The sequence below is a fragment of the Kryptolebias marmoratus genome, linkage group LG2 (assembly GCF_001649575.2).
Source record: "Kryptolebias marmoratus isolate JLee-2015 linkage group LG2, ASM164957v2, whole genome shotgun sequence".
NCBI classification, from domain to species: domain Eukaryota; kingdom Metazoa; phylum Chordata; class Actinopteri; order Cyprinodontiformes; family Rivulidae; genus Kryptolebias; species Kryptolebias marmoratus.
Window position 1 is genome coordinate 32978085 of NC_051431.1, and position 27605 is coordinate 33005689.

Below are 27605 nucleotides of genomic sequence, written 5' to 3' on the forward strand. Positions count from 1 at the left end.
GGAAAGTTACGTGGCTGTGGCATGACTAGAGGCAAGAGGCGTGGCATGAACAGACGGAGCTGTGACAGTGAGTGAGCTTTTGCTTAATGACCTGCTTTTTGATAATTGATAAGAGCTGAAGTTTGCTGACCACTGTGTCACAATTTCAGTTTTACAATCTATTATCCTCTTTGCTATCATTTTTGTTTTGTAACACAGTGCTCCATCATGGTGGGAAATGCACAGATAAATAATATTCAGGCTTGGATTGTTGGAAGAAGCTGTTCTTGGATGTTGTTTTGATAGCACTCTATTCATGGCTATGTTCTTCAGCACAATATTGAGGAAGCCTAATCTCTCAGATGACACGACACGTAGATGTTGTATGTCAGATTTACAGATATTAAGCTAATTCTTGTTATGGTAGTAGCCGAATCATCCTCAGCACATTCTTTGAGTGCTAACAAACCTCTGAGGTCTTGCACATTGCAGAGGTCCTGCATAAGATCATTTATAAGGTTTCACTAAAATGGCAATAATTTTGTCCTTTCTCATCTTGAAATTATTTTATCTTAAAACTGACAAGAAATGCAAATGGGGATATGCATACCTTGAAGGAATGCTAGGCCTTTAATTCTAAAAAGATATCCTCTCTGAGTGTTTTGATGCTTCAGTCCTGCCCTGTGATAATCCATTTGAAGCCACAGCAGGAGGACAGCTTGCAGCTCCCTGCAGTTTTGATTGTCTCATTTGGTGGAACTGAACTCCACCAATACTGATGATTGATGAGAAAGAAAACAGAACAGTGGCTAACCCTGTCTGAAAGAAAAACATTTATTTTTAGATTAGGGCAAACCTTTGGATATAGATAAGTATTGTGAATTATCAGTGTTTTATATTGTCTTTTGAAACATTTAGCCTTTAACTACATCCTTTTAAATGTAATTAATTGTATTCTTCAAACATGATTTTATATCTAAAGTAACAATTTACCAAAAAATACATTCTTTAATTGTGTGGTTATCAGAACTGAGTGAATATCTTCACCACACAACTTGTTCGACATGCAATCCACCTGTTATGTAAGATGCAATGATCCTGCGCAAGTATTTCAATAAATGGAAAAATTGTAAATTGTATTTAAACAAACTACATAACTAAAAACATGTTAAATTTTCTGATTGTAGATAAAATCACTGATAGCAGCAAGACTTTAAAAAACTAATTTCAGTTGTCAAACAAGACCTAAATTAACTGCTGGGTTAGTGGGCTGATTCAAGATTATGGTGTGTTGAACCAACATGGTGGGCAGACTGTAAGGGTGGCAAAACAGTTATTCATCAGTGTTGCCAAACCTTACGAGAGAAACAGGCAACCAGGTCTACCAAAACGAGCCCCAAAGAAGCAACCCACCCACTACTACCCCTGTGGCCTAACAATGAAGGATATACACTCTAGTTAATTTACGAAGATCAAATATTTATTTATTATTATTTTTTTATTTTTAGGGAATACTGTCCATCTATCTATCTTCCACCACTTATCTGTGGTCAGGTTGTGGGGGCAATAGTTCCAGGAGAGAACCCCTGACATCCCTTGGGGATCCCAAGGTGTTCCCTAGCCAGCAAAGATCCATAATCCCTCAAGCAAGTTACAGGTCTGTCCCGAGGTGTCTTCCAAGTGGGATATGCCTGAAAAACATCCAAAGGGAGGCGTCCAGGAGGCATCTTAATCAGATACCTGAACTACCTCAACTGAATCTTTTCAATTCAAAGGAGCACCAGCTCTACTCCGAGCTCCCTCCAAATGATGGAGCTCCTCGCCTTATCTATAAGGCTGAGTCTGGCCACCCTATGAAGGAAGCTCAGTTCAGCTACTTGTATTTGGGATCTCGTTCTTTTAGTCATGGTCCAAACCTCATGGCTATTGGTGAAGGTAGAAACGTAGATGGACCAGTAAATCGAGAGTTTTGCCTTTTGACCCAACTCCCTACCTCCTGAGCCACTGCTGTGGGCAAGAGGTAGGGGTTCGCTGTATAACCCGAGGGTTGCCGGTTTGAAGCCCCGCTCCATCTGTCTCAGCCGTTGTGTGAAACTTCACCTGCATTACCTACTGGTGGTAGTCAGAGGGCTTGGTGTGATGGCAGCCTCACTTCTGTCAGACTGCCCCAGGGCAGCTGTGGCTACAATGTAGTTTACCGCCATCAGTGTGTGAATGTGTGGATGAAATAGGTGAATGACTGACTGTAGTTTAAAGCGCTTTGTGATATGGACTAGATAAAGTGCTATACAAGTGCAAGCATTTACCACAACAGATCGAAGCAACATTCTCATTATTGAAGACAAGGCACCAATCCGTCAATCCATCTCTCGCTCGATCCTACCATCACTCATGAACAGATGATGGTAAACAGATACTTGAACTCCTCCATGTGAGGCAAAGACTCTCCTCTCCCCTGACCCGGGGTGAGCACGCCACCCATTTCCGGTTGAGAACCATGGCTTTGGACTTAGAGGAGCTGACTCTTATCTTTGCCAGATTATATTGACAAAATTCACCTAATGGACCTAGTAATTCAGCCACAACACAGGAGTGAAAAGTTAAAGTAGTTTAATTAAACAACTGAGAGGATGTAACACTCAGTAACAGGAACAATGGCAGCAGCTCTGGGGAGAGAGAGGGGAGTTTGGTGATCCAAACACAAAACAGGAAGTTTGAACTTGCGATGGCGGTGGCACTAACCTGGGTTACTGTGAGATGGAGGACAAAGAGGGTCAACAGGAGAGTGATGACCACGAAGAGTACCAGAGTGGAGGCTTGGCTCAGCGTTCTCACCAGGTAGGTCACAGGGGCAAAACGAAACTCAAAGTCAGACAGGCGATGGTCGTTACCGGGAGGGCAGAGAGCGAGTGACATATCCAAAGGGACAGGCGAAAGGTCCAGGTCTGTGAAATAGGCAAGGGACGTGGTCCAGAGATCCGTTATCCAGCAAAGGTCTGACAAGGGCAACAATGTTGCAGGGGGGAATCCTAGGAATGAGAAAAAGGTTGAGGAACATGAGGTCAGTCAGAGAATGCTGGAAAACTACTTGCATACTGCATTTGATAATCTGGCACTGGAGGAGTGAAGATATAGTGTGTGGAGCAGGTGTGGGAGCAGTAATCAGGGAGGAATCACAGGTGAGCTGAATGAGACTTGATTAGTGGCATGACAAGACAGATGATAATGAAACCAGACATGATCATTACATCTACAGCTGATTACTTCTGGGATCCAGCCCAATTTAAGACAGTTACCACAGCCATTTGGCCTCATTTTTACAGATGTTCAACGAAAATTTAGTGTTGTTGTAGTGAGGGTCATTCAGAAAACATACTCCAACTACTACTTATTGTGCCAGATCTTTGTCTCAAACTGTTGAAGTCACCCTTGTTTGTCTCAAAGCAAAATAGCTCATGAACCACTGGAAAGATTTTAATTAAACTTTCAGAAAGTAATCTTTAAATGCACATCTACAATTGATAAACTTTTTGGGGCACAATTTTAGTTTAAAACCTTGGCATAAAATACAGTAGTCAATATCCATTGTTTCAAGGAATTTGGTCCTTTTTTTTGCAAAAACTTTTTATACAGTAACATTTCTAGTTGTTATAAAACACAAATCAAAGTACAGGTACATAATTATAAGGTAACTTTTTTGAGAAGATAAGTAGAATATATAAGAATTTGTCACTGAACAGAGAAAAAACAAAAGGTAAAAACTAATTTTTCCAACTTTGTTCCTATCAGGTAAAGACATGCCAAAAAAGTGAAATATATCACGTTTCCTGCACTCTTGTCATGCTGGCATGAGAATATGTAATAAACAGACATGGGGTATTAGAAAATCTGCAAAATTAAATACAAGCCTTGACAGTGGTCCTGATTATTGAAAAAACATTTCCAGTCTAACATAATTAAAGCAGAACAATAAAATATCTGTCAGCTCATTACACAGAATAATAAAATTCACATCACCATGTCAATCCTACAAATGTCAACTTCAGGCAACAACTGTAATCAGGCAGCCAATCCCTCCTTTTTTAACAAAGAAAATACAGCAGAGTCATGAATCAAGGTCCATCTGCTAACATTTTTCAGTCACCCAGTTGCTCTGTTTAGATGTTTAAATGAGAGGATCAGATTGTGTTGTCAGACAGTTTTAAGTGACTCTTTAACCATAAAAGTTATTAAAATAAAAAAAAAACTTTTGATATCAACTTAATTCAAATGATTCATGTGTCAGTATAAAACTGTCTTTTCAGGTTAATATTGCATAAAACACAATTTAATTATCCCGTCAAATACTTTTAAAAAATATTTTTAGATTTATAAAAGAAGTCCATCCCATGAACAGTGTAGCTTATGTGAATGATAATTTATTTTGTCATTGAATTTCATTCTTGGCCTCCAAATGTAATTTAAATCATCCGCCATAGCAGTGGAAGCATGTAGCTGGGCAGCACCGCTGCAGGGAAATACAATCTATCTGGCCTTACAGGTGTCTGCAGGTCTGTTTTTGACCAGAATCACTGCAGCCCTAGTGTTGCTGTTGTTTTATATGTCACAACGGTGGAAAGTCCAGGTCACATATGACACACATCATACTCGAAAAATAACAACAGCTCACAAATGTCTTGTGGCGTGCACACCAGCATCAGCCACAGGTTACTTAAATCCTGGTGAATATAATCTACCTCGCTGGTTGGGTTGGATTCTTTGGCCTGCTGCTGTTGAAGCATGTCTATGGAGCACAACAGATGTGGATGGAGTGCATTGGGCCTCTGACTGTTTTTCGTGCCTGGGAAAAGCATCCAGTTCATCTCATCAGTGGGTAGATTTAGGTTTTAAAGACACAGATACAAGAGACTTTATCTTCACTAATTGAAAACAGTATTTAAGACTTGTTTAGTATTCTTTTAGTTATGAGAAATATTGAACTTAATCCTGTTCCTGAAAAAAAGGTTTTTATGTCTATTTTTCTGTACTTTCTGGGATTTTATACACACGTTCTTAATAATAATTTGGACCTGGGCTTGCACAGTCTTATCCAGTGGTGGGCCATCAGGGCCAGCAAAGTCTTCTCTGCTGGCCTAACATAACGAGAAATTATGATCATAATTATGATAAACGATAATTTAATTTTTAATTTACTTTCCCTAGATATCTAAAAGTATTCATATTTTCTTCATGTCATATTATGCTCCTTGCAGTGCTGTTGGTTTTAGGTTAAAGTTTTTATCCAATTAGAATTCAGCTATCTTATGTTGCCAGAGGCTGTATGAAATCTGCCCAGGCCTTCAGAACCGTCAGTGCTGGCGTCTGTGCTGTAAGTCAACGGGCAATTACAGTTGATAGACAGTTGCGATAGCCAATCAGATCACGAGTTGTGTCAGTAAGGCATTCTAGCTAGCATCACGTTGAACGTGACATTTACACGTCCTGTGATTGGATGGATACTTACTAGTTTGAGGCGCGGCAGTGCTATGCAGATCAACAGAGTCACAGCCGGGACTGTTAACGGTTAAAAACTTTTTAAACCCACAATGGCTGAAGGAGAGCAACACGTTGATTTGGTTGCTGATCTACTGGCAAGGCTGTTTTCAAGACAAACTTTTCAAGAGAAGCTAGATCTCGTTAGAGGAGGATAGCCGACCCCGAGCTAGCTAACCTGTCCCAGAATGGATTTTGTGTTGAAATAAGTGTTTTGGGGGACACAGGCATTTTAGTGAGTGCAAACATTTTATTTATTTTGTTCTATTTTATTTAGTTTTGACAGTAGCATACCAGATATGTTTTAATTGCTGATACGGGTTTGTTGATTTTTAAAATGCGTGGATAATAGCCCATTTTGTACACAACTGAGGTGATGCAATGCCAAGTATTGCTTAAGTGTTTCTAACTACTCTCCAGTTCTGGTGTTATAAATGCTGGAATAATGAAAGGCATTTATTGACTAAGTTGGACATCATTGAAGGCCTAAGTGTGAAATGCACCGCCCGCCACTGGTCGTATCTCATGTAAATCCAACTCAACTGCAGTCCACACAGCGAACAATATTATATCCTGAAAAGGCTGCACAAGCTCCTGTTATCACAGGTTTGAACTGTACATCAGTAAAGAAGCATAAGCGATCATCATGTCTAAAGAAAAATCCAGGAAGCTGAACCAGCTTGGTAAAACTAAAGGTTTCAAAATCTGTCATCTTAATATAAGAAGTATTGTAGCTAAACTGGATGAACTTAGGCTGCATTCAGACCTGAAAGTCCAGTAGACTTAGTTCAATTGTGGACCAAAATTGTAAAATTTGTTACATTTTCAGCTGGAGCAGTTCACATTCCCACTGCACTGAGTCAATCGAGCCAAACCCTTTGAGCAGCCTGTTCCCCCCCTTGCCTGAACTACTGAAGGAAACAACACGAAAACCTCTGAAGAAGACACCTGAGCACAACTTTCTTCTTCTGGAAAAGTAAACAAAAATGGAGTGGCATCAAATTTTAGCGGTTTTAGGATTTATGTTTTGACTGTGGTACATGTGTCTGCTTGCATTCGCATATGCCAGTGGTCTCCAATCCTGGTCCTCGAGGGCCACTATCCTGCATGTGTTACTTGTTTCCCTGCTCCAACACACCTGATTCAGAGGTTTAATTACCTCTTAATTACCTCTTCATGTTCTGCAGAAGCCTGTTAATCACCCATTGATTTTATTATTATTATTATTATTTTTCAGTTACGGTTGTTGTTACATACAAGCCTCCAAATGTTAACTCAACAACATATTTAGCTCAGCTTACTGATATCATAAAAGGTATAAAATCAAGGAGCTTGTGGTTCTTGGTGATATCAATATGAATTGTGCAGACAAAGCTTCCAAATCCCTGAAATTGTCATAACCCAGGATTATTTGTCCAGAGAGCGAAGCCGAAACCAGACGCGGAGACACAGCTAAGGTAAGTGTATTTATTTACAGGTGCAGGGAATGTATATACAAGGAGCCAGGTTCGGGAGCGGTCTGAAAGAACAAGGGAGCAGGGTGAGTCTCAGGTACCAGATCTGATCGGTGAGGTTCGGCTGAGCGAGTAAACAATGTCTCTGTTTCTTACAGACTCCGTGGGCGTCCAGCTGCGTGGAGGAAGGCGAGGAAGTGGCCCCAGGTGTTCCAGTGGTGAAGTAGTAAGTATCCAGTCCAGGTAAGTGTTCTGAGGTCCAGGTAAGTTTCCGTGACGTGGTAGAATCCCAAGGTGGCAAAAACCTGAACATAAGAAACATAGTTATCGTAACAAGACAAAAACAGGGATTAGATTCAGTGGCTGAGAATCTAACCGAAGAGGAAGAAATCAGGAACACCTGTGGAGCAAAAGGTTAGAGGAGCCGCCCCAGGGCGGAGCTAACTCCAGATCCTCACAGTACCCTCCCCCTAACGATCGCCCCTTGGCGATCTTGGAAGCCTTTCTGTGTGAGCTCTATGAAAGTCAGTGATGAGAGAGGGGTCGAGGATGAATGACCTCAGAACCCATGTGCGTTCCTCAGGTCCATAGCCCTCCCAATCCACCAGGTATTGCCGTCCCCTGTCTCTCTGCCTGACGTCGATGATACATGGTAAAGGCAGGATGATTATCAATTAGCCGGGCGGGAAGGGGGAGGACGGTAGGAGGGCTGAGAGGACTGTTGACCACTGGTTTGATCTGAGAAACGTGAAATGATGGATGAATTTGCATGGAGGGCGGAAGAGTTAAACGGACTGAGGTGGGGTTTAGGATCCTTTCGATCGGGAATGGTCCAATGAAGCGAGGTGCCAGCTTCCTAGTGTTGCCTTTCAGCGGAATATCTCTGGTAGACAGCCAAACCCTATCTCCCACCTTGTAATTTGATGTGGAGGAGCGGTGGCAATCAGCATACTTCTTGTTCTGTTCAGCTGTCCTTTGAAGGGCCCTCCTGGCCTGCCTTCAAATGCTCCTGCATCTCCGAAGATGGGCCTGAACAGAGGGAACGGTTAATTCAGTTTCAAAACTTGGAAACAACGGAGGGTTGTACCCCAGAGATGCCTCGAAGGGGGACAATCCTGTAGCTGAGGAGACGTGAGTATTATGGGCATACTCAATCCAGACGAGCCTCTTGCTCCAGGTAGACGGGTTGTCACTAGCTAGACACCTGAGAGCCACCTCCAGCTCTTGGTTGCAGAGCTCGGACTGACCATTGGACTGCGGATGGTACCCAGAGGTGAGACTCACCCTAGCTCCTAGTCCCCTACAAAAGTTCTGCCAAACTTGTGATGTAAACTGAGGCCCCCTGTCTGAGACGATGTCGATAGGAATCCCGTGCAGCCTAAAAACCTGTTGAGTCAGTATTTCTGCGGTTTCCAGGGCAGTTGGGAGCTTGGGCAGAGGAACGAAATGGGCTGATTTCGAGAACCTATCGATAATGGTAAGGATGACGGTATGACCCTGAGAGGGGGGTAACCCAGTGACAAAGTCTAACGCGATATGGGACCATGGACGGCTAGGGATGTCTAGAGGTTGTAATAGACCAGCTGGAGGTTGGTTACTGCTCTTGCAGCGAGCACACGTGGGACAGGCGGAGACAAACTCTTTGACATCCGCCACTAAACTTGGCCACCAGAAATAGTGGTTGGTTAACTTGATCATCCGATTAATTCCCGGATGGCAGGAAAACTGTTGAGAATGTAACCAATTGAGGACCCTGGCTCTAACTGCAGAAGGAACAAAAGTCTTGCCGTGGGGGCCCCCTCCAGGGTCCGGTTCCCCCTTTTGGGCCTCCTGGATCTCCCTCTCAATGTCCCAGGTCAGGGCACCTATAATCAGAGAGGGTGGGATAATAGGTTCTTCGGCATCAGTGGAGTCACGGCAAGCCCATAATCTGGACAACGCGTCTGGTTTCACATTTTTAGAACCTGGCCTAAATGTGATGGTGAAGTTGAACCTCCCGAAGAACAACGACCATCTAGCCTGTCGGGGGTTCAACCTCTTAGCTGTTTGCAAATAGGCCAGGTTCTTGTGATCGGTCCAGATAATAAAAGGCACTTCGCAACCTTCAAGCCAGTGCCTCCATTCCTCGAGAGCGAGTTTAATCGCTAAAAGCTCTCGATTGCCGACATCATAATTCCTTTCAGCAGGGGTTAGACGACGAGAGAAGTAAGCACAGGGGTGTATCTTACTGTCCTCTGTGGCCCTCTGTGAAAGGATGGCCCCCACCCCTGAGTCAGAGGCGTCCACCTCCAGAATGTACTGCAATTTGGGGTTAGGGTGTCGTAGAATTGGTGCAGAAACAAAACGAGATTTCAATTCATCGAATGCAGATTGTGCTTTGGTGGACCAGATGAAAGGCTGTTTGATGGAGGTAAGTTGTGTGAGAGGAGTTGCGATCTTACTATAGTCTCGAATGAATCGTCGGTAGAAATTTGCGAATCCCAGGAATCTCTGCAGTTGTCGGCGATCAGTGGGGACGGGCCAGTCTGCTACTTCTTTGATTTTATCCGGGTCCGTGCTGTAGTAGCCTTGTCCGAAGATGAAGCCCAGAAAACTGACTGTGGAGACGCTGAACTCACACTTCTCGGCCTTTACGAAAAGTTGATTCTCATAAAGCCGTTGTAGAACAGCTCAAACTTGCGAACGGTGATGTGCAGGATCCTGGGAATAAATCAAGATATCGTCAAGGTACACGAAGACAGAGGTATTCAAAAAGTCTCTTAAAATGTCATTAATGAGTGACTGAAAAACTGCAGGTGCGTTGGTGAGTCCGAAAGGCATTACAAGATACTCGAAATGTCCGAGAGGGGTCTTAAATGCCGTCTTCCACTCGTCCCCTTCCCGGATTCTTACCAGGTGGTAGGCGTTACGGAGGTCCAATTTGGTGAAAATGGTGGCTGAGTGAAGCTGTTGGTGCACCAAGTCAATTAACGGCAGAGGGTACTTGTTTTTAACAGTGATTTGATTTAAACCCCGGTAGTCGATGCATGGTCTTAAACTCTTGTCCTTCTTAGCTACAAAGAAAAAGCCGGCCCCAAGAGGGGATGTGGAAGGCCGGATAATGCCAGAGGCGAGGGAGTCCTCGATGTAAGTTTTCATGGACTCACGTTCTGGCCCTGAAAGGTGAAAAAGTCGGCTGGTAGGTAGGGGTTCTCCAGGACGAAGCTCAATCGCACAGTCGTAGGGTGTGTGCGGCGGCAATGATAAAGCCTTAGCTTTGCTGAAGACTGCGGCCAGGTCGTGGTATTCCGTAGGGACTTTGGAGAGATCGGTCTTCTGTACTGGCTCGCTCTTGCTACTGGAGAATGGCAACGCGGATTTCAAACAGTGCTGTAGGCAGAAAGGACTCCATGATTCGATCCTCTTTCTGGTCCAATCGATAACCGGGTTGTGTTTTTGCAGCCAAGGGAAACCTAAAATCAGCTGTGTGGACGGTGAAGAAAATACTAAGAAGTCTCCTGATTCTCTGTGATTTCCGGAGGTTAGAAATTGCAGATTAGAGACCTTGCTAGTGATTCGGGTAATGACCTGTCCTGAGATATCCATAACAGGAAGGGGCGAGGACAATTGTACGGGTTTTAATTGTAATTGTTCGACGAGGTCTACGGAAATGAGATTCTGTTCGGCGCCTGAGTCTATTAGGGCGTGTACCGCTATCTTCATCTGATGATTTATGATCGTGGAGTGAATGAAAAATCGTGATCCGAGGGGTTGCGAAAGACTACTCACTAGTACCCCTCGGATACCTAGTGAGCTTGTCCTTTTAAAAAAGGACATTTGGCCCAAAAATGGTTCTTATCCCCGCAATAAAAACACTCCTTAGACTCCAAACGCCTCAGTCTCTCCTCAGACGTTAGCTTAGCCCTCCCCACCTGCATAGGTTCATGTTCAATTCCCTGTAGAACCGCTTCTGTCTTTGTGTTTGTAGTGTAACGCCCCGAGGTGACCGTTCTACTGCCCCTCTCACGTTGCCTTTCCCGGAGCCGATTATCCAAACGGATTGTCAGGGCGATTAAGTCTTCCAGCGATTGTGGTTCCTCCCTTCCAGCTAACTGGTCTTTAATAGCATCCTGTAGTGAATGAATGAATACCCCTTTTAAAGCTGGCTCATTCCACCTAGAAGTAGCGGCTAATGTGCGGAAATCGATTGCGAACTGAGCTACTGAGCGCTGACCTTGTCGTAAGTTCCAAAGTTTTTGTGTTATTTCAGTCTCATTATGTCTAACGCCGAACGTTAGCTCGAAATCCCCGATGAACTGATCAAACGGGGTTAGCCGAATAGCCCGGAAGCTATATTTAGCCTCTGCCCACTTTAACGCCTTGTCCCTAAGGAGTCCAATAATATAAGAGATCTTAGCTGCATCGTCTAAAAAAGACTGTGAGGAACGGGCAAAAACTAACGAACATTGAAGTAAAAATCCTGCCGAAAAAATGCTCAGGAGTTGGTGACGGGACTTCGCGGAAATGCCCGGAAGTCTGAACCGGAAGTGACAACGCCGCAGGGACGGAAACGGAAGGAGATTCCGCGGCGTTGGGTATTAATAATGATAATTTTTGGTGGATACCTTGCGTAAGCGTAGTTAAATGATCGAGGCGGCTTTTCTCAGATTGTTGCTTCTCCCACAGATCATTAATTTTGGCCTCATGTCGACCAAGTTCTGAGGCTGTTCTAAGGCGTTCCGGCTGGGTACGGATCTCCGCCATTTTTGCGGTAAATCTCTTGCCCACGTAAACAATCCGTAGCTTCAACCTGCGTTTGACAAAAAAAAAGCGGAATTCGGTTATTTAGATAGAAATAATTCCCCTTAACCTGACGGTTCTGGTTTCGACCCACTCTGGACATTTTGATTTGGCTGGAGCATACTGTCATAACCCAGGATTATTTGTCCAGAGAACGAAGCCGAAACCAGACGCAGCTAAGGTAAGTGTATTTATTTACAGGTGCAGGGAATGTATATACAAGGAGCCAGGTTCGGGAGCGGTCTGAAAGAACAAGGGAGCAGGGTGAGTCTCAGGTACCAGATCTGATCGGTGAGGTTCGGCTGAGCGAGTAAACAATGTCTCTGTTTCTTACAGACTCCGTGGGCGTCCAGCTGCGTGGAGGAAGGTGAGGAAGTGGTCCCTGGTGTTCCAGTGGTGAAGCAGTAAGTATCCAGTCCAGGTAAGTGTTCTGAGGTCCAGGTAAGTTTCCGTGACATGGTAGAATCCCAAGGTGGCAAGAACCTGAACATAAGAAACGTAGTTATTGTAACAAGACAAAAACAGCGATTAGATTCAGTGGCTGAGAATCTAACCGAAGAGGCTTGATGCTCCAGCGAAGGTCTGGTCTCAGCTTGCAGCTTAAATGCTGGCAGGACTCAAAGAAATCAGGAACACCTGTGGAGCAAAAGGTTAGAGGAGCCGCCCCAGGGCGGAGCTAACTCCAGATCCTCACAGAAATCCATGGCTACAAAGCTGGGGCTTTGTAGCCAACAATTAATAAAGGTGCCAAGTAGATTTGGTAAGACATGCAATTCCATTTTGGATTGTATATTTACAAACATATCTGGAGTCATAAATACTACAGTTTCAGATGATTTACTTATTTATGTCATTAGAAAAAATCTTAAGCAATCAGCATGTCATGTACATAATTCTCATTAAAAAATTCCAAATTCAAAACAAACTATGTTTAATGCCGAAAGTAAAGATACTGACTGGAATGAATAATTTCTTTGTCAAATTCTAACCATATCTTATCAAATTTTTATAATACAGTGGAGACTATATGACAAAAATATATCTCAATTTGTAAAATTAAATGCTTCTTTAATACATCTCTTAAGGCTGAAAGCTTCCTCTTTGAAAACCTATAGGTTATCAAAAACACCTGAAAATAGGTTTCGTTACATAAAGCTAAACAACAGCATTTTAAAAGGCAAATTATTTGAGCTGGTACTAATCCAAAAACATTGTGGCAAACAATTAAGTCTGTAACAGGGGAAAATAGTATGTTTTAATAATATTTTACAAATTTCACTAGGTCTCCTTATTTCTGGTCATGAAAAATTCCTGATTTAATGACTGCTTGTTACCTGGGTCTTATAATTTAAAGTAATTTTAATTATCCAATACCTCTGAGCAAGTTATTTATTTATTTTTTGTCCTGAAATTTCACAGATTGATCTATTGGATACGTTACAATCTTTAAATAGCTCACATGCCTGTGATATATACAAGTTAAATGTGAATTTCTTGAAAATGCATGCCAGCGCTTTTATACCATTATTTCATCACCCGTTGAACTTATGCGTTGCACAATCTATTTGCCTGGAAGTTGCTCAGATTACTCCTATCTTCAAATCTGGTGATCCGACTGATGTTTCAAATTATCGGCCTATTTCAGTTCGTCCAATTTTTTCTGAGCTACTTGAAAAAACACTATTTAACCAATTACTTCGTCATTTCAAAGTTAACAAAATGTTAAGTGATAGCCAACATGGCTTTCGTACGTCACGATCAACCATGTCAGCATTATTATTATTTACTGAACAAATATATGCTGCTTTGAATAAATGTCAAGTAACTAGTGCTGTATATATCGTTTTCTGTAAAAGCATTCCATACAGTCGATCATTACATTACAATCTATGTCATGTGATGTGATGTTGAATATCTGTGTGTTTTTTATGTTTTGCAGAACAGGAACCTGCTGTAAAACAGCAATTATGCTGAGCCAGGCCCGATTTCTTTTAATCTTTTTCTGTTTCAAAATTAAATGAATGAATGAATGATTGAACTAACAGTGCGGGGGAAAAAGGTTGACCAAGCACTAATATACGATCTCAAAAATAAGTCATTTGATGTCAAGTTGCTGTCAGATGTTTACATAATCACATCATGGGCATGAATATTGTATTCATTTTGGACTTTAAATCCTTTTGGATTTTCTTTCATTCACACTGTCTCAAATATATTCATTCATCCCACTAATATTTGGTTCAATATCCTTTATCAAGATACACCTCAGCTTTTTGTATTCATCAACAAGCTTCTGCCATCATTTTGGATGATTTTTAAATACTCTTCTTGGCAGAATTGGTTTAATTCAATTCAGCGGGTTGTTTTGGGTTTTTTTGCAATGGAAAGTCACAAATTTTCAATAAGCTTAAAGTTGGAGGTTTAGGAAAGCCATTCCAGATGTTTAATATTAGCCTGTTTTAAGCATTCAAAAAACAGTGCATTTGAAATCATTTTCTTGTTTGAACACCCAACTATGAGTTGTAAAATCTGTTGTTGTAAACCTTTTTTCATGTTATTCTATTCACTGTTTTGCAATGCACCAATACCACAGTATCATAAAGGATACACAATTTGGTCTGGCTATTCTATTTAACTGATACAAACTGATAAATAACATCTATGTCCAATCTGAAGTTCATCAAAATTAACCTGACAACATGGCAAAATTAATAACATCTACTGACCAAATTCTAAAGTGAACTATTTACCAAAATAGTTTAAACTAGTTCAAATTATTTTGCAGATAAGATTCTGACAACATTAACCCTAAAATCCAAACATTCTGTTAAAATAACTCTTCTGTTTTCAGATAAACTAATAATCACTATTCTGACCTCAGATTATTAAAATATTACATGCTGCTGTGTTTTATCTTGATAAATCCTCATTCAAAGTAATTACTTAATAGTCATTCCTCAAAAGAACATTACCTCAAATCCTAATGTTAGTCTTATTTTTGTTGTGTCATCATATTTGTTTATTGTCCATTCTGTTTTCTTTATTTAGTTTTGTTTTGTAAGAAAACCTTAAAGATTATATTGGTTTCCTCCTTATTCTATTTAAATATTATAATAAAACATTCCTTGTGTTGAACGAATTTCATCCTTTAGTTGTTGTAACTAGTAAGTTTAATCTTAAGATTGAACTGCCCACTTGTTACATGAGTATTGATATGAATGCTGTCAACAAATCCTTTTTATGCTAACAAAGAAAAACTTCCAACTGTAATAAGTTAATAAGATAGAAATTGCTAATCCTGACAAAACCTATGTTTGATGTTCTTTGTGTGTGTGTTTTCACTGTTTGCTTTGTTCCTTTCTCTACCTATGTTCTCCTATGTGCCATCAGCCTTTTTCCCTCAGCCAGTACTTTTCCACAGTCAGCCTGCATTTACACCTGTTTCCTTTTTGATCAGTCACAGCTGCAACCACAGTACTTGTCCGCCCCTAACCCTAACGCTGTCCTTTTGCTCTTTTAGCCTCCATCATTTCAGTGTTCTGTAATTGACTGTGCTGACATGCCATGTCCATGTGTTTTCTCCTAAAGCTCTGTGACTTCCTGTATGTTATTTGCTTCCATGTTAGACTGTTTATTTTGTTTAATAAAGTTTTAAGTTTGCTCAAGCTCCTTGTGTGTGAAGTCTGCAATCCTGGGTCCAACCCAGGGGTGGAAATTAGCACCCGCCGCTGGCGAAATGCGGGTAAATATTTGAAGTGGCGGGTGAATTTGATCAACACACACGCCACTGTGGCGGGTTGGAAATTTGAACAGAAAAGGTGTTATTTGTCCTCCTGACATATAGGGGGCAGCAATGTGCTCGAGTTGCTGCTGAATGCAAGAAGGAGAAAAGTTTAGCAGACACTCTTTACCAGTTGGTGGCGGTATTGATTCCTTCAGTTGTTTACCAACCACCAATAAAAATCAAGAAGAAGAAGGAGAAACAATTTGAGGAGTAGAATTAGCAATGTGGCGGAACATTTCGGGAGTTAAGCAGGTGGCAGACAACAAATATGTTTTTCAAGAGTAGTCGAGGGAAGAACAGAAAGTTAAACAACATTTTTTTTTTTACTAAATCAATGACGTCATGATGTCGGTCAGTGTGCGTTCGCACCTACGGCCGGTGTTCTGACAATCTGTGCTTCCTCGTCAGATTTTCCTACTGTAGCACGGCTAAACAGCGATGTCTAACGATCGGTGCTACCCGTCCAAAACTGCTACCGTCATGTTTACAAACCAAAAACTATAGCGGTTTGTGTTAATGTTAAATATCATCAGATACTGAAGTGGAAGTTTAGGAGTTATGCTCAGCATAGCATTGGAACAATTTATATCCCCAATGAAAACCTTTCTAAAACCACAAAAATCACTTCCTTCATCAGAATATCCTACCTGTTAAATATGAGCGGGAAGCACAAATAGATCTATGCATTATAAGCAGCAAATGTCTGAAAAACATTACAATTACATACAAAAACTTGCAAAAGCACAAAAAAATACTTTAAAAACACTCCACAGAAAAAAATTCCACTTGTCTGAATTTTTTTATGTACAGATATGCATCTTTTAATGGTTTAAAATAAAATAAGAAAAATCTAGTTATTTCCATGCAGTGTCCAGAAAGAGGTGTTGTTCAGCTTGTAGGGCACCACAACTGCTTCCACCCACCTCCATCATCATCATCATCATATGAAATTACTTTTTGTCACAACAAAAAATAGTGGCTGGTAAAATATTTGAGTGGCTGGTTAAAAATTTTGTCCACCAGCCATTCCACCCCTGGTCCAACCTCTCCTAAACTGCAACAAACCTTGACAAAATAAAAGGCAGTCTTAGGGGTCTGTATTTATTTGTACCTGTGTGTATCTAGTGTAGCAAATCCTTCTTAGCAAACATAAAAATGGCTATAGTTACAGTAAGTCAGTTTTACAGATATTGAGCTGAAGTATGATAGTAGCTGAGAGTCATTCCAAACTTATACTTAAAATTTTGGAATGGAAGGCAATGGATGATATGCTTCCCTTCAAGGATTATTAGTTTTAGCTTTGTCTTGGTATTCACCAAATATGTCTGGATCCTTACACACAATATCCTCCTTTTTGCCCACTTCAAGTCATGTTTAGTACTTAAAACAGTAAAAAAAAAACTGCCTGCTGTGCTGAAAAGTGCCCGTAAGAGCTTTTTAATACTCTAAGTGACACTAATGTTATACAGTTTTATTTGATATTTTTGCTATTTAAAAAAAAAAAAAAAACTGTCGGTTTGAAGAAGCTGTATTTTCAAAAATATTAAACATCCATACAGGCCTCAGGCCAGGAAGGAGATGATCCTGTGACCTTCTTCCTGGGAGTCGACAGCTCTAACCACTGCTCCACCATGCCAAACAGTAAACAATTATATTATAACAATATATTAAACAATTATATTATTAGAATTTTAGGTTGAAGTTGAGAAGAAATACTGTCAGTTATCACAAGTTCTTGATTTATGTAGACATTTCAAGTATTGGTGAGAACCTTTGTGCTTGTGACTGACACACCAGCAACATGACAGAAAGAGACAATCTGAGGGACAGAGTGATGAAGGTAGGGAAACGTGATCTCCAAGAGCACATACAATTTAATTATACCTGTCATCAATCTGATTTACAGGCATACACGTGCACACACACAAAGCCATACTCAAATCTCATTTCTTTTGCATAACAGTAGACTTTCTCATTTTGTCCCTAGACTCTACACTGAAAGAAACCACTGTTTTTGTTTTCTATCGTGTAAGACCCAAATGAAGGTAAACATCTGTATCTGCAGAAACACGCAGGTACATATATGTCATCCAAGGAGGGCAAAAGCCAATGAAATAAAATAAAATAAATAATATCTTTCAACTGACTGGCAGACACACATAGAGAAATACACACTATAGTATTGTTTCAGATGTAATGTAATCTTGCCTCAGCTGCTGCCTTCATCATACTGATGTAAATGGAAACTGTTATTTTTTTTCTGAAATGATGGATGGGGGAGTGGGGGGCATGAGGGGTTACAGCCCTAAACCGACTCTACTCAGCCTATCAAGCCTGATGAGGAGGAAGAGGGATGAGAGAAAGGAGGTAGCAGGGGGAGATTGGATCAGAAATGGAGGATGGGTAAAGAGCTGTTAAATGGATGGAAAGAGCGGTGGAGAGATTAGTAATAAAAGGGTGGGAAGGTGAAGAGATTGGACGAGGAGGAGATGAAATAGAGATTGGAGGTGTGAAATAAACAGATTGAAAAGCAAGGGATTGTTTTTCCTTTTCATTTCACATTGGTTTTACTTGCCAAGAGGAGCAGTCATGTTCAACTGTCTGTGTGTGTGTATTTGTGCAGCCCAGTGAGCAGTAGAGCAGAGTGTGATAGAGAGCAAGGCTATTACATGCAGAAATCCGCCCTCAGGAGGAAACTGTTATGTGCAAAGTAATGCAAGACTGTGTCAAGAGAAGCAAAGAAACTCAGACTACTTGTGTTACAAAATATAATAATGATGATAGATGTAAAGAGTCCACAATGCCATGATCAAACAACAGTACATTTCAAATGTGAAATAATGATTGGTATTAACCTTTGGGTTCAGAAAAGCTGAGACCAAAAACCCAAAGGAAACAGGTAAGTAAAAATAATTTTATTTTGTAGGAAACAGGAAGTGCAAAAACACTGTTGTAAATTCCCTAGTATAATTCAGTTTATTTATATAGCACCAAGTCACAGCAAACATTTTCTCAGGGCACTGTACAAAAACATTCACCTACATAATAAAAAGCCAGTTAGTAAAACTTATCTCTCTAAGGAAGCCAGCAGATTGCGTTGAATCTTCACTTCGTTGCAGTCTTCCATCCTGACCAGCATATTGGAAACAATGGAAAGAAAAAACTTGTTAAAATGTGTTCTCATCTTTAATTGTCTTTGAGTTATGTGTTCATGTTTTTTAATTTACTTTGAAATGCATAACTGCAAGTTTTGTATCCTGTTACTTTTCTGCTTATGTGCATGTTGTACTGCTGTTGTCCACTGGGGGGCAATGAGAGTGAGTTCTTGTGTGTAGGTAGCGCTTTTCTAACAAGAGAAGAAATTAGTAAATGGACACAGCTATCTGACCTGCAGTTAGAGAGTGAAGTGCTCTGTTAGGAAAATATGGAACAATACGATCTTTAATATAAGATGGAGCTTGATTGTTGAGAGCTTTGTACACTGCTCAAGAAAATAAAAGGAACACTTAAACAACACAATATAACTCCAAGTAAATCAAACTTCTGTGAAAGTAAACTGTCCACTTAGGAAGCAACACTGATTGGCCATCAGTGTCACATGCTGTTGTGCAAATGGAATAGACAACAGGTGGAAATTATTGGCAATTAGTAAGACACACTCAACAAAAGAGTGGTTCTGCAGGTGGGACCACAGACCACCTCTCAGTACCTATGCTTTCTGGCTGATGTTTTGGTCACTTTTGAATGTTGGTGGTGCTTTCACACTCGTGGTAGCATGAGACGGACTCTACAAACCACACAAGAGGCTCAGGTAGTGCAGCTCATCCAGGATGGCACATCAATGTAAGCTGTGGCAAGAAGATTTGCTGTGTCTGTCAGCGTAGTGTCCAGAGGCTGGAGGCACTACCAGGAGACAGGCCAGTACACCAGGAGACGTGGAGAAGGCTGTAGGAGGGCAACAACCCAGCAGTAGGACCGCTACCTCTGACTTTGTGCCAGGAGGAACAGAAGGAGCACTGCCAGAGCTCTGCAAAATTACCTCCAGCAGGCCACAAATGTGCATGTGTCTGCTCAAACGGTTAAAAACCGACTCCATGAGCATGGTATGAGGGTCCAACAACTGCAGATGGGGGTTGTGCTCACAGCCCAACACCATGCAAGACGCTTGGCATTTGCCAGAGAACACCAGGATTGGCAAAATTGCCACTTCTTCTTCTTCTGTGATGTTTTATGGTGGTTGGCAAACAACGGAAGGTGTGCATTACCGCCACCTACTGATATGGAGTATGGTTCGTGACAAATTTGCCACTGGCGCCCTGTGCTCTTCATGTGAGGATCTGGTTTGACCTGCCTTTGGGCGTGGTCTTTAACCCTTCTTTTTGCAGCTGTTGCTGATTCCTCTGACGAGCAGTATTGTTATTTAAACCCCCAGTCGGCACCAGATCTTCGCTGAATCATCTTGCCTTATGGTCAGAGTCTCACCCACTAGGTTTACGCCTAGCTTCGAATCGCTACGTTAATCCTGTTTGTGTTTTGCCTCGCTTCAGGTTTTTTACCTCTGTGCCTCTCCTTGGAACTTACCTTGTGCAGCCTGGACGAACTTACCTGTTGGACTCCTAGGATCCTTCCTCGCTGGATTCTTCCTGGACCATTCACTCCTCAACTCCGAGCCGTTTCACTTCTCAGAAACCTGTAAGGAAAACAAACAAATTAATCCCTAACCACCACGGATAAACCTGTACTGGATTCTTTGGTACTCGAGACTCACCTTGCCTCCTTCCTGTCGTTTCAGATGCTTCCGAACTCTCACTGTAAATATTAAGTCACCTGTAAATAAATCACTTACCTTTTACTTCCTGTCTCCGTGTTCTGGTTTTTGGTTCCACTGTAATGGCTAAAGCCCCGCATTATGTCACTTCACAGAAGAAAGCAGGTTCATACTGAGCACATGTGACAGAGTCTGGAGACGCCATGGAGAGCGATCTGCTGCCTGCAACATCCTTCAGAATGACCGGTTTGGCAGTGGGTCAGTAATGGTGTGGGGTGGCATTTCTTTGGAGGGCGACACAGCCCTCCATGTGCTCACCAGAAGAAGCATGACTGCCATTAGGTACTGAGATCAGATCCTCAGACCCCTTGTGAGATCATATGCTGGTGTGGTTGGCCCTGGGTTCCTCCTCATGTAGGACAATGCTAGACCTCATGTGGCTGGAGTGTGTCAGCAGTTCCTGCAAGATGAAGGCATTGAAGCTATGGACCGGCCCGCTCGTTACCCCAGACCTGAATCTGATTGAGAAGATCTGGGACATCATGTCTCACTTCATCCACCAACGTCACAGTGTACCACAGACTGTCCAGGAGTTGGCGGATGCTTCAGTCCAGTTCTGGGAGGAGATCCCTCAGGAGACCATCCGCCACCTCACCAGGAGCATGCCCAGGCATTGTAGGGAGGTCATAAAGGCACGTGGAGGCCACAGCCTCACTTTTAATGTGTTTTAAGGATATTACATCAAAGTTGGATCAGCCTGTAGTGTTTTTCGACTTAAATTTTGTGCGTGACTCCAAATCCAGGCCTCCATTGGTTAATAAATTTGATTTCCATTGATGATTTTTGTGTGATTTTTTTTTTTTTTTTTTTTTTTTTGTCAGCACATTCAACTTTGTACAGAACAAAGTATTCAATGAGAATATTTCATTCATTCAGATCTAGGATGTGTTATTTGAGTGTTCCCTTTATTTTTTTGAGCAGTGTATGTTAGAAGTAAGATTTTAAATTCTATTCTGAATTTGACAGAAAGCTAATGGAGAGAAGCTAAAACTGGAGGCATATGATCTCTCATCAGAACAATGGCAGCAGCATTTTGGATCAACTGAAGACTTTTTAAAGAATTGTTTGTACACCCAGATAATAAAGAATTGCAATTGTCCAGCCCAGACGTGATAAATGCATGAACCAGTTTTTCTGTATCATTTTGAGACAAAATGTTTCTTTTTTTAGTAATATCGCGTAGGTGAAGGAAAGTGGTCCTAGTAACATTTTTAATGTAGGGGTTAAAAAATATATCCTGATCAAAAACAACAGCAACGGTCTTTACATTAGAACTGGAAGCCAAATAAATGTCACCAGGATAAGTGAACGGCTGCAAAGTTTGTTCCTAAGATTCTCACATCTAAAAACCACTACCTCTCTTGTCTGAGTTTAAAAGCAGAAAATTAAAAGTCATTCAGGTTTTTATGTCTTTAAGACATGTTTGTAATCTAAGTAATTGATTTGATTCCTTTGGTTTCATGGATAAATACACTGCTTGGCCAAAAAAAAAGTCACCACCAAAAGAAAAAGGTTGCACAATCTAACATTTCATTGGACTGCCTTTAGCTTTGATTACGGCACACATTCGCTGTGGCAATGTTTCGATAAGCTTTTGCAATGTCACAAGATTTATTTCCATCCAGTGTTGCATTAATTTTTAACCAAGATCTTCCATTGATGATGGTAGAGTCTGACCGCTGTGCAAAGCCTTCTCCGGTAGATCCCAAAGATTCTCAATGGGGTTAAGTTCTGGACTCTGTGGTGGCCAATCCATGTGTGAAAACGATGTCTCTCACTCCCTGAACCACTCTTTCACAATTTGAGCCTGATGAATCCTGGCATTGTCATCTTGGAATATGCCTGTGCCATCAGAGAAGAAAAAATCCATTGATGGAATAACCTGGTCATTCAGTATATTCAGGTAGTCAGATGACCTCATTCTTTGAGCTCATCCTGTTGCTGAACCTGGACCTGACCAACTGCAGCAACCCCAGATCATAGCACTTCCCCCACAGGCTTGTACAGTAGGCAATACTTCACCTGCCTCTCTTCTTACCCTGATGCACCCATCACTCTGGAACAGAGAAAATCTGGACTGATCGGACCACATGACGTTCTTGATCTTTTAATAAGCGGGAAAGCGGTAAGCTACAGAAGCCTCCCTGTTAGAATTACTCATAGAACAATTGCAAGGAATCACAGTGCCCTAAAATCAAATCTCAAAATAATCCCGTTTTAAGCAATCTCAAGCTATGGAATTATCTACCCCCAAGACACTTAAGCTGGCTCTGCTAAATATAAGATCACTATCAGCAAAGGGACTTGTAGTTAACGACTCCATCACTGAGAACAATGTTGATGCTATGTTTCTCACAGAAACATGGCTGGATGACAACAATGAAACACCTGTTCTCATTAAATCAGCACCCCCTAATTTCTATTTTTTGAGTGAAAATCATAAATAAAAAAGGGGTGGAGGGGTTGCTGCAATCTTTCATGATTCATTAAATTGTAAAAAGGTTTCCCTGGGAAATTTTGACTCTTTTGAATATTTGTGGCAATCTGCCATCATGTCACCTGTTTTGCTGCTCCTGTCTCCCTAATTGGTTGGCCTGTCAACCACACACAGCTGCAGCTGATCTTCATCAACAGTCTCAAGGATTCTTAAGGCAGTCAGCAGGAGCAGGCCTTTGCTGAAGCATCAAAAGGACCTACAGAGGTTCCTGGGTTTTGCCAATTTTTACTGCCGATTTATTAAGAACTACACTCAGGTCACCGCACCTTTAACCAGGCTCACGTCTACCCTCATAACCTTCTCCTGGGACCCCGAGGCAGACATTGCGTTCAGAAGACTTAATACCCTCTTCACCTCTGCACCTATGCTGTCCCATCCTGATCCAAGTAAGCAATTTGTGGTAGAGGTGGACGTCTTAGACTCCGGGGTTGGGGCTGTACTGTCTCAGCATTCTGAAAAGAATAACAAGATACATCTGTGTGCTTTCTACTCCCAACGACTTTCCCCCGCAGAAAGGAATTACAACGTCGGAGACCGAGAGTTACTGGCTATTAAGCTAGCACTGTACTCGATTCATCTATTATCAGCAAAGTGCTAGACTGGACACATAATCATCGTTTCACGTGTCACCTGGGAATCTCCCGGATGCTGGCCTTCACAAAGAAACATTTCTGGTGGCCGATCATGGCTTCTGATATCAAAGAATTTGTCTTAGCATGCCCTTCCTGTGCTCGAAACAAGAGCAGTCATCAGCCCCCTGCTGGTCTTCTCCAACCATTACCCACACCTGCATGACCATGGTCTCACATCGCTCTCGATTTTGTTACCGGTTTACCACCTTCTGATGGAAATACTGTAATCCTCACTATAATCGACAGGTTCTCCAAGGCAGCCCGGTTCATTCCCCTTGTGAAACTTCCCACGGCCTTCGAGACTGCCCAGCTATTGGTGACTCACGTGTTCCGATACCACGGTATCCCACTGGATATAGTCTCGGACCGAGGATCACATTTCTCTTCCCAAGTATGGAGGCCTTTCTGCAACGCACTGGGCGCCAAGGTCAGTCTCTCTTCGGGCGATCACCCACAGTCCAATGGACAATTGGAGAGATGCAATCAGGAGTTAGAATCCACTCTCAGGTGCGTAATTAAGAACAATCCAGACACCTGGTGCAAACATCTGCCTTGGGTGGAATACGCACACAACAGCCACACCTCGTCCGCCACAGGATATTCACGGGTCAAGGTTTCACGGGTCAAGGTTTATCTGTGGTACAATCCACCTCTCTTCCCCAGACAAGAGACAGAGAGTCTGGTACCATCCCTCCAAGCCCACTTACAGCGGTGTTGTCGCATCTGGAGGCAGACCGAGAGGGCCCTGCTACGTTTGGCTCAACAGAATAAGAGATTTGCCAACAGTCACTGTTCCATTGCTCCATCATACCAGGTGGGGCAGAAGGTATGGCTATCTACATGGGGCATTAATCTTAAAGACACCCATAGGAAATTTGCACCCAGGTTCATTGGCCCTTACACCGTGGAACGGATCATCAACCCATCTGCCATCAGACTCCAATTACCTGCCTCAATGAAGATTCATCCTACATTCCACGTGTCCCAGATCAAACCAGTATGAGAAAGTCCCCTGTGCCCATCTACCAGCCTCCCCCACCCGCCCGGCTGGTGGATGACCAACCCGCCTTCACTGTTAGGCGTATCCTGGACATTCATCAGCAGGAGCAGGCCTTCGCTGAAGCATCGTTTGCTACCGTTTAGTGTGCCTGACTACGCCCGTGACTGCTTCAACTCCCAAGCTGCCTGCCTGTATGAATGTGCTGAACCAAACTGAACCCAGCTTTTCTCCAACCAACCTGAGAACCTGTCTTCCAGAAATTTTTGTAAATACCTACCTGGGAACTGAAACCTGGAACCTGTCTGCCTCCAACGTACCTGGACACCTCATCACCTGAGCACCTTGTAAATACTCACCTGGATCACCTGGGACTTCACTGCCAAACATAAACTGCTACCTCCACTCTTAAGAACCAACTCACCTGCTTCGTAGTTTTATCCTCAGCCTAATCCAGTTAAAGAATCCAGAACTAAATCATTATCTCTCTCTTGCTGATCCCGTCCTGTCACTTAAGCTGTCTTGTAAATAAAATCACTTACCTTTATTTGATCTCTTGCAAGGGTGGAAATTAAAAATTTTGTCCACCAGCCGTAGGACAAAATTTTTTACCAGCCACTCAAATATTTTACCAGCCACTATTTTTTGTTGTGACAAAAAGTTATTTCATATGATGATGATGATCGAGGTGGGTGGAAGCAGTTGTGGTGCCCTACAAGCTGAACAACACCTCTTACTGGACACTGCATGGAAATAACTCGATTTTTCTTATTTTATTTTTTATTTTAAACCATTAAAAGATGCATAAGTGAAATTTATTTCTGTGGAGTATTTTTGAAGTATTTTTTTTTGTACATCAACAACGCTCGTGCTCTGTTTGCCACAGTTGACAGGTTGACAAACCCTTCAGTGATTTTACCACCTGAACTCCACTCTACTGGGGCCTGCAATGAGTTTGCCAACTTTCTCACAGAGAAAATTACAAAAAATTAGAAAGTTAATCTGCTCATCCACACCAAACCCAATCATGATACCGCACAATGCCACGATGCCAAATATATCAAATGCAGAGAAAATGGCTGTATTTCATCAACTCACCCATAAAAACCTAGAAGAAATTATAAATCAATTAAGCTCATCCTCTTGCTGTCCCTATATCCTTCCTACAACCTTGTTTAAGAAAGTTCTTCCTGTCATTGCATCTGACTTTATTCAAATAGTTAACTCATCTCTCTCATCAGGTGTTCACCACCATGGCTTAGGCACAAATGTCCACCTGCTGTTGAATAACTACTAAAACCTTTAAAGAGGCTTGGGCTCAGCTGGGGGTGGTATGCGTGGCACAAGCAAATTATCGTTACTGGTTCAGGCTAACTTTCTGAGCTGATTAGGTCTGAATTAACTTCAACAAGAATATTTCACTTTTCTTCAGATGTATCCAGCCATGCTCATAGTTTGGTTAAAAATTTCTTACAACCCCCTAAGTTTAAAAAATGCTATTGTTCTCACTCTAAAACTTTATCTTTTTATTTATGTTTTTTCTACGCATTTAAAAAAACACCCTTATAAAATATTTTTAACTAAGTAAGCTTTCAGTCACATAAAAAAGTGGCAGTTACATTTCTTTTTTGTTATTTTGTTTATTTACAAACAGCTGACAGGAGGCTTGTTCAGAAAGTGTCTTTGCTTTAAAAATAGTGACAAAAATATTACTTGATTGATTGTTTTAGCACCAATAGCTGCTTATCTTCCTTTACACACCCTGGCAATTTTTTTTATAACAACCCCAACTCCTAAAAAAAAGTTGGGATGTTGTGTAACATGTAAATAAAAACAGAATGCAATGATTTGCAAAACTATGGGCTGATCTATATTTCATTGTGAATAAAATATGGGTTTATGAGATTTACAAATGATTGCATTGTTCTTTTTTTCACATAACTCAGAACTGGAGTTGTATTTCTGATCATTCTTTTTACTTTGTAGTCCAACTAAATATCCTAAAAGATCATCTATTGGCTGAGTAATCTTCCAGAAATCTCACAAATGGTAAAACTATCCATCCATCCATCCATCCATCTTCTTCCACTTATCCGGGGTCGGGTCGCGGGGGTAGCAGCCTAAGTAAGGAGACCCAGACTTCCCTCTCCCCAGCCACTTGGGCCAGCTCCTCCGGGGGAATCCCAAGGCGTTCCCAGGCCAGCTGAGAAAGATAGTCCCTCGAGCGTGTTCTGGGTCTTCCTTTGGGCCTCCTTCCGGTGGGACATGCCTGGAACACCTCACTAGGGAGGTGTCCAGGTGGCATCCTACTCAAATGCCTGAGCCACCTGAACTGGCTCCTCTCGACATGGAGAAGCAGCGGCTCTACTCTGAGTCCCTCCTGGATGACCGAGCTTCTCACCTGATCTCTAAGGGAGAGCCCAGACACCCTGCGGAGGAAAGTCATTTCCGCCACTTGTATTCGTGATCTCGTTCTTTTGGTCACTACACAAAGCTCGTGACCATACATGAGGGTAGGAACGTAGATCGACCAGTAAATCGAGAACTTCGCCTTTTGACTCAGCTCTCTCTTCACCATGACAGACCGGTACAGCGCCCGCTTCACTGCAGACGCTGCACCAATCCGCCTGTCGATCTCCCGCCCCATTTTTCCCTCATTCGTGAACAAAACCCCAAAATACTTAAACTCCTCCACTTGGGGCAGGACATCTTCCCCGACCTTGAGAAGGCACACTACCCTTTTCCGGTTCAAGACCATGGCCTTGGATTTGGAGCAACTGATCCTCATCCCAGCCGCTTCACATTCAGCTGCGAACCGCTCCAGCGAAAGCTGTAGATCACATCCTGATGAAGCTAATAGGACCACATCATCTGCAAAAAGCAGAGATGCGATCCTAAGGCCACCAAAACGGATCCCCTCAACACCTTGACTGCCCCTAGAAATTCTGTCCATAAACGTTATGAACAGAATCGGTGACAAAGGGCAACCTTGGCGGAGTCCAACTCTCACCGGAAACGAGTCCGACTTACTGCCGGCAATGCAGACCAAGCTCTGACACCGGTCATATAGGGACCTAACAGCCCGTATCAAAGGGCCTGGTACCCCATACTCCCGGAGCACCC